Genomic DNA, 11,393 nt, shown 5'->3' on the forward strand with positions numbered 1-11,393 from the left:
ACTCCAGCCAGCGCTTAGGATTCTCAAAACAAAAACAACGTAAATACATCTCCAGTGTTTGATTACAAACTTCACTCTGGCCATCAATTTGGGGATGATAAGCCGAGCTCAATGCTAATTTAGTACCTTGGATGCGAAAAAGGTGCTGCCAAAATTTGCTGATAAATACCCGATCCCTATCCGATACAATAGGACTTTTCAAAAGTTTTGGAACAAAAATTTATATAAGGTGGGTGGAATGTAAGACCCAAAACTTTTGAAAAGTCCTATTTTGATTTAATTTCAAATCAATATATATTTATTTACATTTTTAATTTTAGAAATTATTTTATTAAAGGTAATTAAAGGCAGTCCTGATTGATTGGATATGAAATAAATTAAGGTCTTATCTAAACTCTATAATTATTGAGTTATCTTCTTACTTACAATTTAAAGTCTTAAAAATTCATAAATAATGATATTTGGCTATTTATATTAGAGTTTTATCTAATTTGCAATTATCAAATTATTTCTTATATTTAAATTATAAAATTAGTAGTTGTAAAATAATAAGATTTTTATATGATTTTATTTAAATGGATATTTTTGTAATTAATACTTTAAGTTTCATAAATGAAGAAAATTAATTATATTATCTCTAATTCTTGTATTTGAGTATTTATTTGAAAATAAATTGTAATTTGATAATTAGATAATATTTTTATAAATATTATTGTTGGATTAAAATAGGTTTTCAATTACTCTATTACCCCTAATTTTATTCAAAATTACTAAACTATCCCTAACCCTAATTTCTACCCACACACTCACCTCACCCACACCTGCCGTCACTCTCCTCACTCAGCACAACACACACAATGCACTACACTCATCACACACACAGCAACAATCAAATACAAGAAAGAAAAAGAAATAGAAAGGGAAGGGAGAAGAGGGATTCGCGAAGAAGGAGAGAAGGGGAGAGGGGAGACCATGCCGGCGCGGTGGGCTACACCACCGCCGTCGCGTCGTCGTCGTCGTCCCTGCAAGCTACCACCGCTTCGCGAAGAGAGAGAGAGCAGCGTCGGGAAGGAGGAGATGCTGCCGAGGTGTCATCGCCGTTCCTTCAGCGACGCCGCTGTTGACAGAAGAGAGAGCGAGATCCGAGAGAGCAGTGAGGGAAGGGCATCGCCGGAGGAGAGCCTGGCACTGCCGCCGCCACTGTTCGTCGCGTCGTCACCTCTAGCCTACACCGTCGCCAGTCGCGAGAGAGAGAGACGCGTCGTGAGGGAGCTGCCGCCGTGGAGAAGCCGTAGCGTTTTTGTCGTTGCCGCCCAAGACCCGCTGCCGTCGCCAGGAAAAAAAAAGCACTGCCGTTGCTGTCGCCGGAGTCCAGACGCCACTGCCACTTGAGGTGGCTGCCGGGGCTGCCGCTGAACCAGTTCGGAGACTGTCGTTGCTTCAGGTCGGCCATTCTCCCTCTGGCTTGGGTTGAGTATCAGTGCTTGCATGTCGTGCTTGGAGTTTTCGGCTGCTTCGTTTTGCTATTTCAGTAAGTAATTAAGTTTCGAAAACCCTTGCGTTAGTTTTCTGTTGTGTTTGGTTATAGATTCTGAGGTTTGGTTACATAGGTTCGAGTTCGGAATATTGCATGTTTTATAAATGATGCATGGAAACTTGTCTCTCAACAAATTTTTCTTCGGCAAGTATACCGAATTATCGTCAAGAAAAACTCACTATAGAGTGAGGTCGAATCCCACAAGGATTGATTGGTCAAGCAACTTTAGTTAGAAGAATATGCTAGTTGAGCTAAACAGAATTTAGATTGAGATGCAGAAATTTAAATGACTAGAAAGTAAATAGCAGAAATTAAAGTGCAGAATCTTAAATGGGGAATTGGGGTAATGCTCATAAAAGTAAATAGCAGAAATTAAAGAGAATGGGTAAGATCAGAAATGGGGAGATCATTGGGTTTAGGAGATGTTGCAATCCTCCGGATCAAGTTCATTCTCATCTCTTCCTCAATCAATGCATTCATTGATCTCCTTGGCAATCTTAAGTGATTGAATCCCAATTCCTTGGTAATCCAATCTATCAAATCTTGATCAATAGCCAATTCCTTGGTCAATTGCTCATGAGAAGAGATGAAGTATGGTCACTGATTATACCACATACATTTCCCAATTCAACTATTGAGGGGATTATAGTCACATATCCATCCCAACCCAAATTGGTCCAGCATGAGAAAGCAATTCTAGCATGATCTCTTCATTCCTCTTCCAAGGTTCCGAAGAGATCCAATTATAGAGAGTTTCTTTTCCAAGATAACTAACCAATTAAATTAAGATTGAAAGCTTTCTAGTAAAATCAAGAGAAAAGATAGAAGAAGAAGAATGAAAACTAATATTGATCCATCAAATTACAGCAGAGCTCCCTAACCCAATGAAAGGGGTTTAGTTGTTTATAGCTCTGGGAATAAAAAATGGCAGAAAAGAAAAATCCATGCTAGAAGTACAGAAAAGTAAATATGCAGAGAGTAGTTCTCCAAGATGCAAAAGTTTTTAGCTAGTTCAAAACTACTCCTATATATACTACTCTTCATGATCTTCTAGTGAGTTCTTCAAGTCTTGGATGTGGGCTTTGGACCTTGAGTTGAAGCAATTCTCATCTTTAGTGGACCCAGCTTGCAGAGAAATATGAATTAGGCTTGGGCATTTAGTGAGATTAATCGTGGAATACATTTCTGGGTTCGAGAACGTTAGTGGCATTCACCTTTTCCACTAACGTTCCACCCTTATATGCCCACGTTATTCTCAACGTTAGAAGTCTTAACGTGACTTCTAACGTTCCTTCTCAATTCTTGGCCAACGTTAATGGGACTCACTTTTCCTATTAACGTTGGCTTGTGCCCCTTTTCGCAAACATTAATGGGAATCACTTTTCCCATTAACGTTGCTTGCCTTTTGCCTCCTACGTTAGGTCTTATGTTAGCTTAGCTAACGTAGCTCTTAACGTGGGCACCTATCACCTTCGAGAGCGTTAGTGACACTCACCTTTGTCACTAACGCTCTAATTGCCTTAATCCCCTACGTTAGAACCCACGTTAACCAAGTTAACGTGGCTCTTAACGTAGTAATGAAGCCATCTTCCAACGTTAGTGACAAAAGTGAGTGTCACTAACGTTGGTTCTTTGAACCCCACTCCACGTTAACTTTCATGTTAACAATCTTAACGTGAGAGTTAACGTAGGCAATGAAAATGATCCAACGTTAGTGACAAAAGTGAGTGTCACTAACATTGGCATTGTTGATCCTTGTCCACGTCAGAGTTCACGTTAACTTAGTTAACGTGACTCTTAACGTGGGGCATTGCCTAGTTTCCCAACGTTAGTGGTGTTCACTTTTACCACTAACGTTGAGGAGAAACGTTATTGGAGTTCACATTTCTCATTAACATGGAGTCCTCCTTTCCTTCTACGTTAAGTACCACGTTAACTTAGTTAACGTGGCTCTTAACATAGGCTATGAATGGCTTCGCAGGCGTTATTGGTGATCACTTTTCTCATTAACGTTGCAAGCCAATTGCCATCCCACGTTAGTAGTCACGTTAACAAAGTTAACGTGAATGCTAACGTGATTCTTCCATGCTTCATTTGTCTTGAAATCAAGCAATTAAAGTGCATCAAAGCTCTAGCCAAAATCATGAGATTATGCATCATTAAAATATCATGTAATTCTGGCAAAAATCTCATGAAATCATGCAAAATTCACCATAGTTGCTTGAATGAAGGTGTAAGTGTATTTTCACCCAAAACTTGCCTTGTTTACTAGGAAAATGCATAAAACTACCCTAAAATAGTAAAGAAAAGGTCAGTGAAACTGGCCTAGATGCCCTGGCATCACAACACCAAACTTAAAGCTTGCTTGTCCCTAAGCAAGTACTGAAGCATAAGAAAAATGAAACAAAAGAACAAGAAGATAAGATAGAAATAACATTCATGGTTCATGGAGTTTCATGCATAGCAACTTAGGTTCTTTCGTTTTAGGTTTCAAGCCTTTATCAAATCCCTAGTCACTCTCTTGATTGCATCCCTTGAGGCTTCTTTCTTATTGATCCTTCTTTTTTTTTCTTTTCAAAGTTTATTTTTCTTTTTGCTAGGTGCTTTGTAAGAGGGCGACTTTTTATGATAAGCTTTCAGTCAACACTCCCAAACCAATTGGTTTTAAGGTGCTAGGTGTTAAGACACCCCTAAGGACTTACTCCCTCAAGTCTCTTTCCCTCGTACATACACACCACAGGCACATGGTTTGTTATTCTTTCTTTCTTGAGACCTTGGTGTCCAGCACCTTTTTGGGTTACTAAATGCGCTGTAACAAGGGTTACTCTTGATAGTGGACTTTCAGCTGATAATCCCGGATTAGCTAATCCAAGTTACCAAGTGATAAGGCACCCCTAAGAGCTTATTCATCCAAGTATATCCCTTGTACATAGACACCACAGACACATGCCTCAGTTTCAAAACCCTTGGTGCCTAGCATTGTTCCTTTTTGTATTCCTTTTCTTATTTTCACTTGTATTACTCTTTTTCTTTTCTTGTTGGGATCTTATTATTTAGCTAGCCTCAAGGAATGTGTCTCATACTTATGACTTAGGATGGATAGTTGCTTTCTTTCCTTTCTTGGTGAACCAACTTAGCTTACTAATCAGCCTACCACAAACACTTAGAATGCACTTCACAAAATGACTCCATTCTTGTTCTTTCCATAACATTTTCTTTTTGATTAACTTAAAGAGACAAGCATACAAGTAGGCAAGATGACAGTGAGCATTCAAGACATTAGGCTCAATAACATAGACCTAAGCAATGAAACTTAAATGCATAATTGAAAATCCTAAGCTACCATGGAAGCATGTTCTATTTCATACATGATTTTCCTTATTTAAAACTTTGAAAAGGAAGGTAAACTAAGAAGGAACTTCACCACCTTTCACTTGTTGGTCTGCTCATTCTCTTCTGCTCCCTTGCCATTTTTAGATTCGCTTTGTCCACTTGTGCTTCCTCTCATCCGATTTGCTCTAGCTAATTTCCAATCCTCCAGTGCCTTCCTTACCGATTCATGACTTTGTTCAACCCTTTCGCGCTCCACTCGTGCTAATTCATCCTTTACATCCTCATATTTTGTGATTCCTGGATGTAAATTAGGCAATTGTCCGACTAGATATCCAAGCCTGGCTTGGGTGTTCACATGGTATCCAGTCTCACTCATGTAGACTCCTTCCGAGAATGTTTTAAGTTCATCGAGAAGATCTGCTTGTTCTCTTTGTTTTCTATGCATCTCATGAATGTGGACTCCTTGATGTGCTTGGATGTTGATTAGCCTTTGGATGGCTTCTTGTTGTTGATCATGTTTCTGATTCAAATTGTGGAAGGATTCACTCCATTGTCTTCCTTGCTCCAATTGCTGATCCATCAGTTGTTTTTGCCATTTCCCTTGTTGATTCATCCATCTGGAAAGTGACTCTTCATGGCGATCCCTTGATTGTATTTGGAGCTCCCTTTACGCCTCTTGGTTTTCCATGCATTGCCTAGATAAAACATCAATAGCCTCTTGCAGTTGGTGCATGCTTAAGGTGGCTGGGGTTTGCTCTTGTGGAGGTTGTTCTTCTTCAGTTTGAAGGGCTGGCCTCTTTCGTCTCTTCCGTGGAGGTAGTGGAGCTGCAGCTGCATGCATCCGACGATAAGTGATTGGAAGACCGACCGTTACCCACACGGGGTCCGCATCCTCGAATATCACCCAGGCCAGTCTGCAAAGAAGAAAAATAGTGCTGGGATAACCCAACTTTCTTCCCGAATCACTTTTCTCAGCAAACTTCCGAATGCCTTGAGCTATGATTTCATGAACCTTGATCTCTCCTCCTTTCATTATACATTGTAACATCATTGCTCTCTTGAGATTTACCTCTGAGTTGTTTCCGGCTGGGAGGATGGATCTCCTTACAATTTCGAACCAACCTTTAGCCTCCGGAGGAGATCTCCTCTTTTTATAAATTTTGGTTTTCTCTTGGGACCTCTTTCCCAATCGGCTCCTGGCACACATATATCTTGTATAATCTGGACATAATTGGGAAGTTTGTCCATTCTTGAGTGATAGCTCTCCTCTTCAAAAGAGATGCTTCTCAACTTCAGCACTCTCATGATAGTCATAGGACTAAAATCCACCATGACCCCTCTCACAAAACTTGTGTATGAGTCATCCGCCTTGTCTTGCCTAAATGCATTTGCATAGAACTCTCTTACTAGAGTTGCATTCACCCTTGTGATCGGATCGGTAAGGAGCTCCCAGCGACGTTGCTCCACCTTCTCTATGATCTCCGGACACTCGGTTTTTGTTACTTGGAAGCCCAGTTCATGAATGATTTCTTTGTCAGCCATCCACCCATATTGAAGTGCATGATGAAATGTTCTAAACCGCACTTTATCAAAAGGAGGATGTTCTATGGGTCCCTTTCCTTTTTGTCTCTTGGAGCTTGATGATGCCATGTAAGATAGTTGCTATGTTGGTTATTCTCAAGACGGCTATGAGGGTGTATGTGAAGCTTTGGTGAGGAGTGATGTGTGTAGTGTGTGTAGAACCGAAAGGAGAGAGTGGGAATGGTGAGTATAAGTGTGCATGGAGAGGTTGTGTGAAGAGGTTTAAATAAGAAAATGGCAATTGATTGAAGGGTGTGGATTGATGATGGTGTTTGATAGTGGACGGTTGGGGTTTTAGGATTGAAGGAGCACAAGGATCAGCTCCTTTATGGGGGTCTTGATTTGGTCTCCAAAGCCATCCATTCCCAATGTTGCATGGCAACACTTCCAAGGGCATTCCTTATGAGGAAAAGTGTGAGATTCCCTTGGTGTAGTGGCCGAACCTCTTGTCCTATCAAGTACCATCAATGTTCTTTTTGATTCCCTCTATATGACAAAGAGAGAATGTGAAGATTAGTTGTACAATTGGTGGGAAAATTCAAAAGGTGAACTAACGAAGCAAAAATCTCTCTCTCCCCTTTTTTTTTGGAAGCAACTCAACTACTTGTTAAGCTTCTCAAGCATGCACGTTAGCACACCAAACTTGTTTGTGATCCTATGATACAACAAGTTTGGGACATAAATCTTTCTCAATAAGTATGTTCAAACCTCAATTGATGTGTTTGAACACCAAACTTATCATGTACTATACGTTGCATGTGGAGGAACTTTATATTAGTTGTCAAAGTTGGATTGAAATTCCATGGAAATTGTTTTGTTGCTCTTGTTAGAAATTTAAGACAAAGAGAGTTATAGAACATGGGTTGCCTCCCATGAAGCGCTTCTTTAGCGTCACTAGCTTGACGTTTGGTTCTTTGTCAAGGTGGTTGATAGTGCTTGAAGTCCTCTCCTCTTACAGTGAATCTATATCCGTTAGCTTTGTTGACGAGCTCCATATGCTCTAAGGATAAGATTTTATTGATAGTATACACAGGAGGTAGCTGAGATGGAATAGTGGGCAGGTGAGGTGGTATAGATGGAAAGTATGTAGGAATAACTTCATCACCTGGTGAGAAATTGTCTGTAGGAATTTTCTTATTTCTCCATCCCTTTGGAATTCTTTTCCTTGTTTCCATTGATGTTTTCTTGTTTTCTATGGATTCTTTCTCCAGGGGAATCTTGTTATTGATCTTGCATGACTCTGGTGGGTCTGGTTCCTCTTGGATCACCTTTGAACATGGTTCTTTCTGACTATATGGCTTCTCAACCAATGGGGCTTCCAATTGTGTTGTTTGTGCTTCCTCGGTTGGCTCTTCTATCATCTTATTGTCTTTGTGATCTGCTCCTTGTGAGAGGTTGTAAACATTGAAAGCGAGCTGCTCATCATGTATTTTCAGCACTAACTCTCCTCGTTCTACATCTATGAGTGCTCTAGCTGTGGCTAGATAGGGTCTTTCCAGAATGATGGGGTAGATAGAATTCTCATCCATTTCCAAAACAACAAAATCTGTGGGAAGATAGTAGCTCCCAACCTTTACCAGCACATTTTCAACTATTCCTACTGCTTGTTTTTGGGTTTTGTCTGCCAATCTGATAATCACATCAGTAGGAGTTAGTTCATTGATTTGGAGCTTTTTCATGAGAGAGAGAGGCATTAAGTTGATGCTTGCTCCCAAGTCACAAAGTCCTTTGTCAATCATTGTTTCTCCTATGGCACAAGGAATGTGGAAGCTTCCTGGATCCTCCTTCTTTGTGGGTGGTCCTGGTTGAATGAGAGCACTACAATCTCTGTTCATCTTGATTGTTTGTCCACCCTTCAATGGACTTTTTCTGGCTAGTAGCTCCTTTATATACTTGATGTAGAAGGGCATCTGTTGGAGGGCTTTAATGAATGGTATATTTACATCTAAAGATGCAAACATATCAAGAAACCTTGAGTACATTCTCCCTACTACACCACCTTTAAGCCTGTGGGGGAAGGGTGCATATGGGTTCAATGCCTCCTTTTTCTTTAGCTCTTCCTTGGATATGAGTGGAGTTGCACAGCTTCCTTCCTCTTGACTTTCCTGTTGGTGATTTTGGAGGTGTTCTAGTCCATTCATACTTCCCTCATCACTTGTGGTTATCATTTTGCATTCTTTCCATCTCACTTTCTTTGGTTCTCCTCTTGGATTCTTCTCTGTATCACTGGGGAATCCATCAGTGGGTTTGGAAATTTGTTGAGATAGATAGCCTACTTGAGACTCCAATCTCTTGATGTTTTCTCCTTGATTCTTGATGTTGGCTCGCACTTCTTCCTTAAACACCTTGTTATCTTGGACTTCTCTGTACATATTTTCAAGTAGAGCCTCAATCTTTGAAAGCCTATCATCTGTGGATGATGGTGGGTTGAGATTAGGTGGTTGAGAAGGTTGGCTAGATGGATGTTGGTAATATCTCTGTGAGGCATTTTGATGAGTGGCATTATTGTTGGAGTTGAAGTTGGAACATCTCGGATCTTGTCCTTGGTCTTGTTGGTTTCCCCATCCAAAGTTGGGATGATTTCTCCATCTAGAGTTATATGTTTTAGAGTATGGATCATGGACTTGTCTAGGTGAATTTTCCACATAGTTGGCTTGCTCCCAGTCACCTTCTTCTCCTATGTTTACTTCTTCATGAGTTGGTGATGAGGTGATGGCTGCTGCAACTTGGTTCTCTTCCACCTTCTTGGTAAGATCTGCTAGCTGCTTGGTGATCATCTTGTTTTGGGCTAACAGTACATCCATGTGGTTTAGCTCCATTACTCCTCTAGTGTTACTTCTTTCAGAGGCATAGAAGTAGTCATTCTCAGCAACTATTTCAATGACATCCATGGCTTCTTCAACGGTTTTCTTCTTGTTTAAAGAACCTCCTGATGAATGATCTACAGCCTTCTTTGACTCATAGGAAAGACCTTCATAGAAGATGTGAAGTTGAACCCACTCATTAAACATCTCTGGTGGGCATCTCCTTGTCAAGTCTTTGAATCTCTCCCATGCTTCATAAAGTGTCTCACCATCTTGTTGCCTGAAATTCTGCACCTCAGTTCTTAGCCTATTAATCTTTTGAGGAGGATAAAATCTTGCTAAAAACTTGTTCACTACCTCCTCCCAATCTGTCAGGCTTTCTTTTGGGAAGGATTCAAGCCACTTTGTTGCCTTGTCCTTGAGTGAAAAGGGGAACAAGAGCAACCTATAGACATCCGGGTGGACTCCATTTGTCTTCACTGTGTCACAAATCCTCAAGAAGGTGGTCAAGTGTTGGTTAGGATCTTCTTGAGCACCTCCTCCAAATGAGCAATTATTTTGCACCAAAGTGATGAGCTGAGGTTTTAGCTCGAAATTGTTGGCATGAATGGTGGGTTTCTGAATGCTGCTTCCACAGTTTCCTGGATTAGGATTGATATAGGATCCAAAGACCCTCCTTTCATGCCCAACCCGGTTTGCATGGCCTTCTCTGGCATGATTATGAGCTTCTTCTTCATGATTGTTCTCCAAATTCTCTTCCATGTTGGGTTCAAAATACTCTTCCTCTTCCTCAGCACCAACAATTTTTTTTCCTCTTGCTTTCCTTTTTCGTCTCCAAAGGGTTCTCTTAGGCTCTGAATCAAAGGATGTTGAGATTCCTTCTCTTCTCCCTGTCATACAACAAACAGAATGCACAACAGGAGATATAGTGAAGACAATTTTTGTTAGAATGATTGTTAGTGTGAGTGATGCAATTTATCAAACAGTTAGTGTGTTAGTGAGCTGAATTATGATAAACTAAGAAAAGAGAACAGAAAATAGAGAGGGTATAGGGGGTGAGGAAGAAGTTAAGAACAAACTAAGGTAAATTACTGAATATAGAAAAGAATAACGGAAAAAAAATGCTCAATCTAGTGATCTTCTAGCTTAATCATTGTTGATTCAAAATCAATCCCCGACAACGGCACCATAAACTTGATGCATGGAAACTTGTCTCTCAACAAATTTTCCTTCGGCAAGTATACCGAATTATCGTCAAGTAAAACTCACTATAGAGTGAGGTCAAATCCCACAAGGATTGATTGGTCAAGCAACTTTAGTTAGAAGAATATGCTAGTTGAGCTAAACAGAATTTAGATTGAGATGCAGAAATTTAAATGACTAGAAAGTAAATAGCAGAAATTAAAGTGCAGAATCTTAAATGGGGAATTCGGATAATGCTCATAAAAGTAAATAGCAGAAATTAAAGAGAATGGGTAAGATCAGAAATGGGGAGATCATTGGGTTTAGGAGATGTTGCAATCCTCCGGATCAAGTTCATTCTCATCTCTTCCTCAATCAATGCATTCATTGATCTCCTTGGCAATCTTAAGTGATTGAATTTCAATTCCTTGGAAATACAATCTCTCAAATCTTGATCAATAGCCAATTCCTTAGTCAATTGCTCATGAGAAGAGATGAAGTATGGTCACTGATTATACCACATACATTTTCCAATTCAAGTATTGAGGGGATTATAGTCACATATCCATCCCAACCCAACTTGGTCCAGCATGAGAAAGCAATTCTAGCATGATTTCTTCATTCCTCTTCCAAGGTTCCGAAGAGATCTAATTATGGAGAGTTTCTTTTCCAAGATAACTAACCAATTGAATTAATATTGAAAGCTTTCTAGTAAAATCAAGAGAAAAGATAGAAGAAGAAGAATGAAAACTAATATTGATCCATCAAATTACAGTAGAGCTCCCTAACCCAATGAAAGGGGTTTAGTTGTTCATAGCTCTAGGAATAAAAAATGGCAGAAAAGAAGAATCCATGCTAGAAGTACAGAAAAGTAAATATGCAGAGAGTAGCTCTCCAAGATGCAAAAGTTTTTAGCTAGTTCAAAACTACTCCTATATATACTACTCTTCATGATC

General features: G+C 39.9%; 1 non-coding gene across 1 annotated transcript; it reads left to right on the forward strand.

Annotated features, from left to right (window-relative positions):
* Positions 1-9,456: 9,456 nt before the first annotated feature.
* LOC130943230 (small nucleolar RNA R71) lies at positions 9,457-9,564 on the forward strand. Its single transcript, XR_009071757.1, has one exon. It is a non-coding gene; the product is annotated as a small nucleolar RNA R71 (small nucleolar RNA).
* The last annotated feature ends 1,829 nt before the right edge of the window (positions 9,565-11,393 follow it).

Source organism: Arachis stenosperma, chromosome 7, assembly GCF_014773155.1.
Source record: "Arachis stenosperma cultivar V10309 chromosome 7, arast.V10309.gnm1.PFL2, whole genome shotgun sequence".
NCBI lineage: Eukaryota > Viridiplantae > Streptophyta > Magnoliopsida > Fabales > Fabaceae > Arachis > Arachis stenosperma.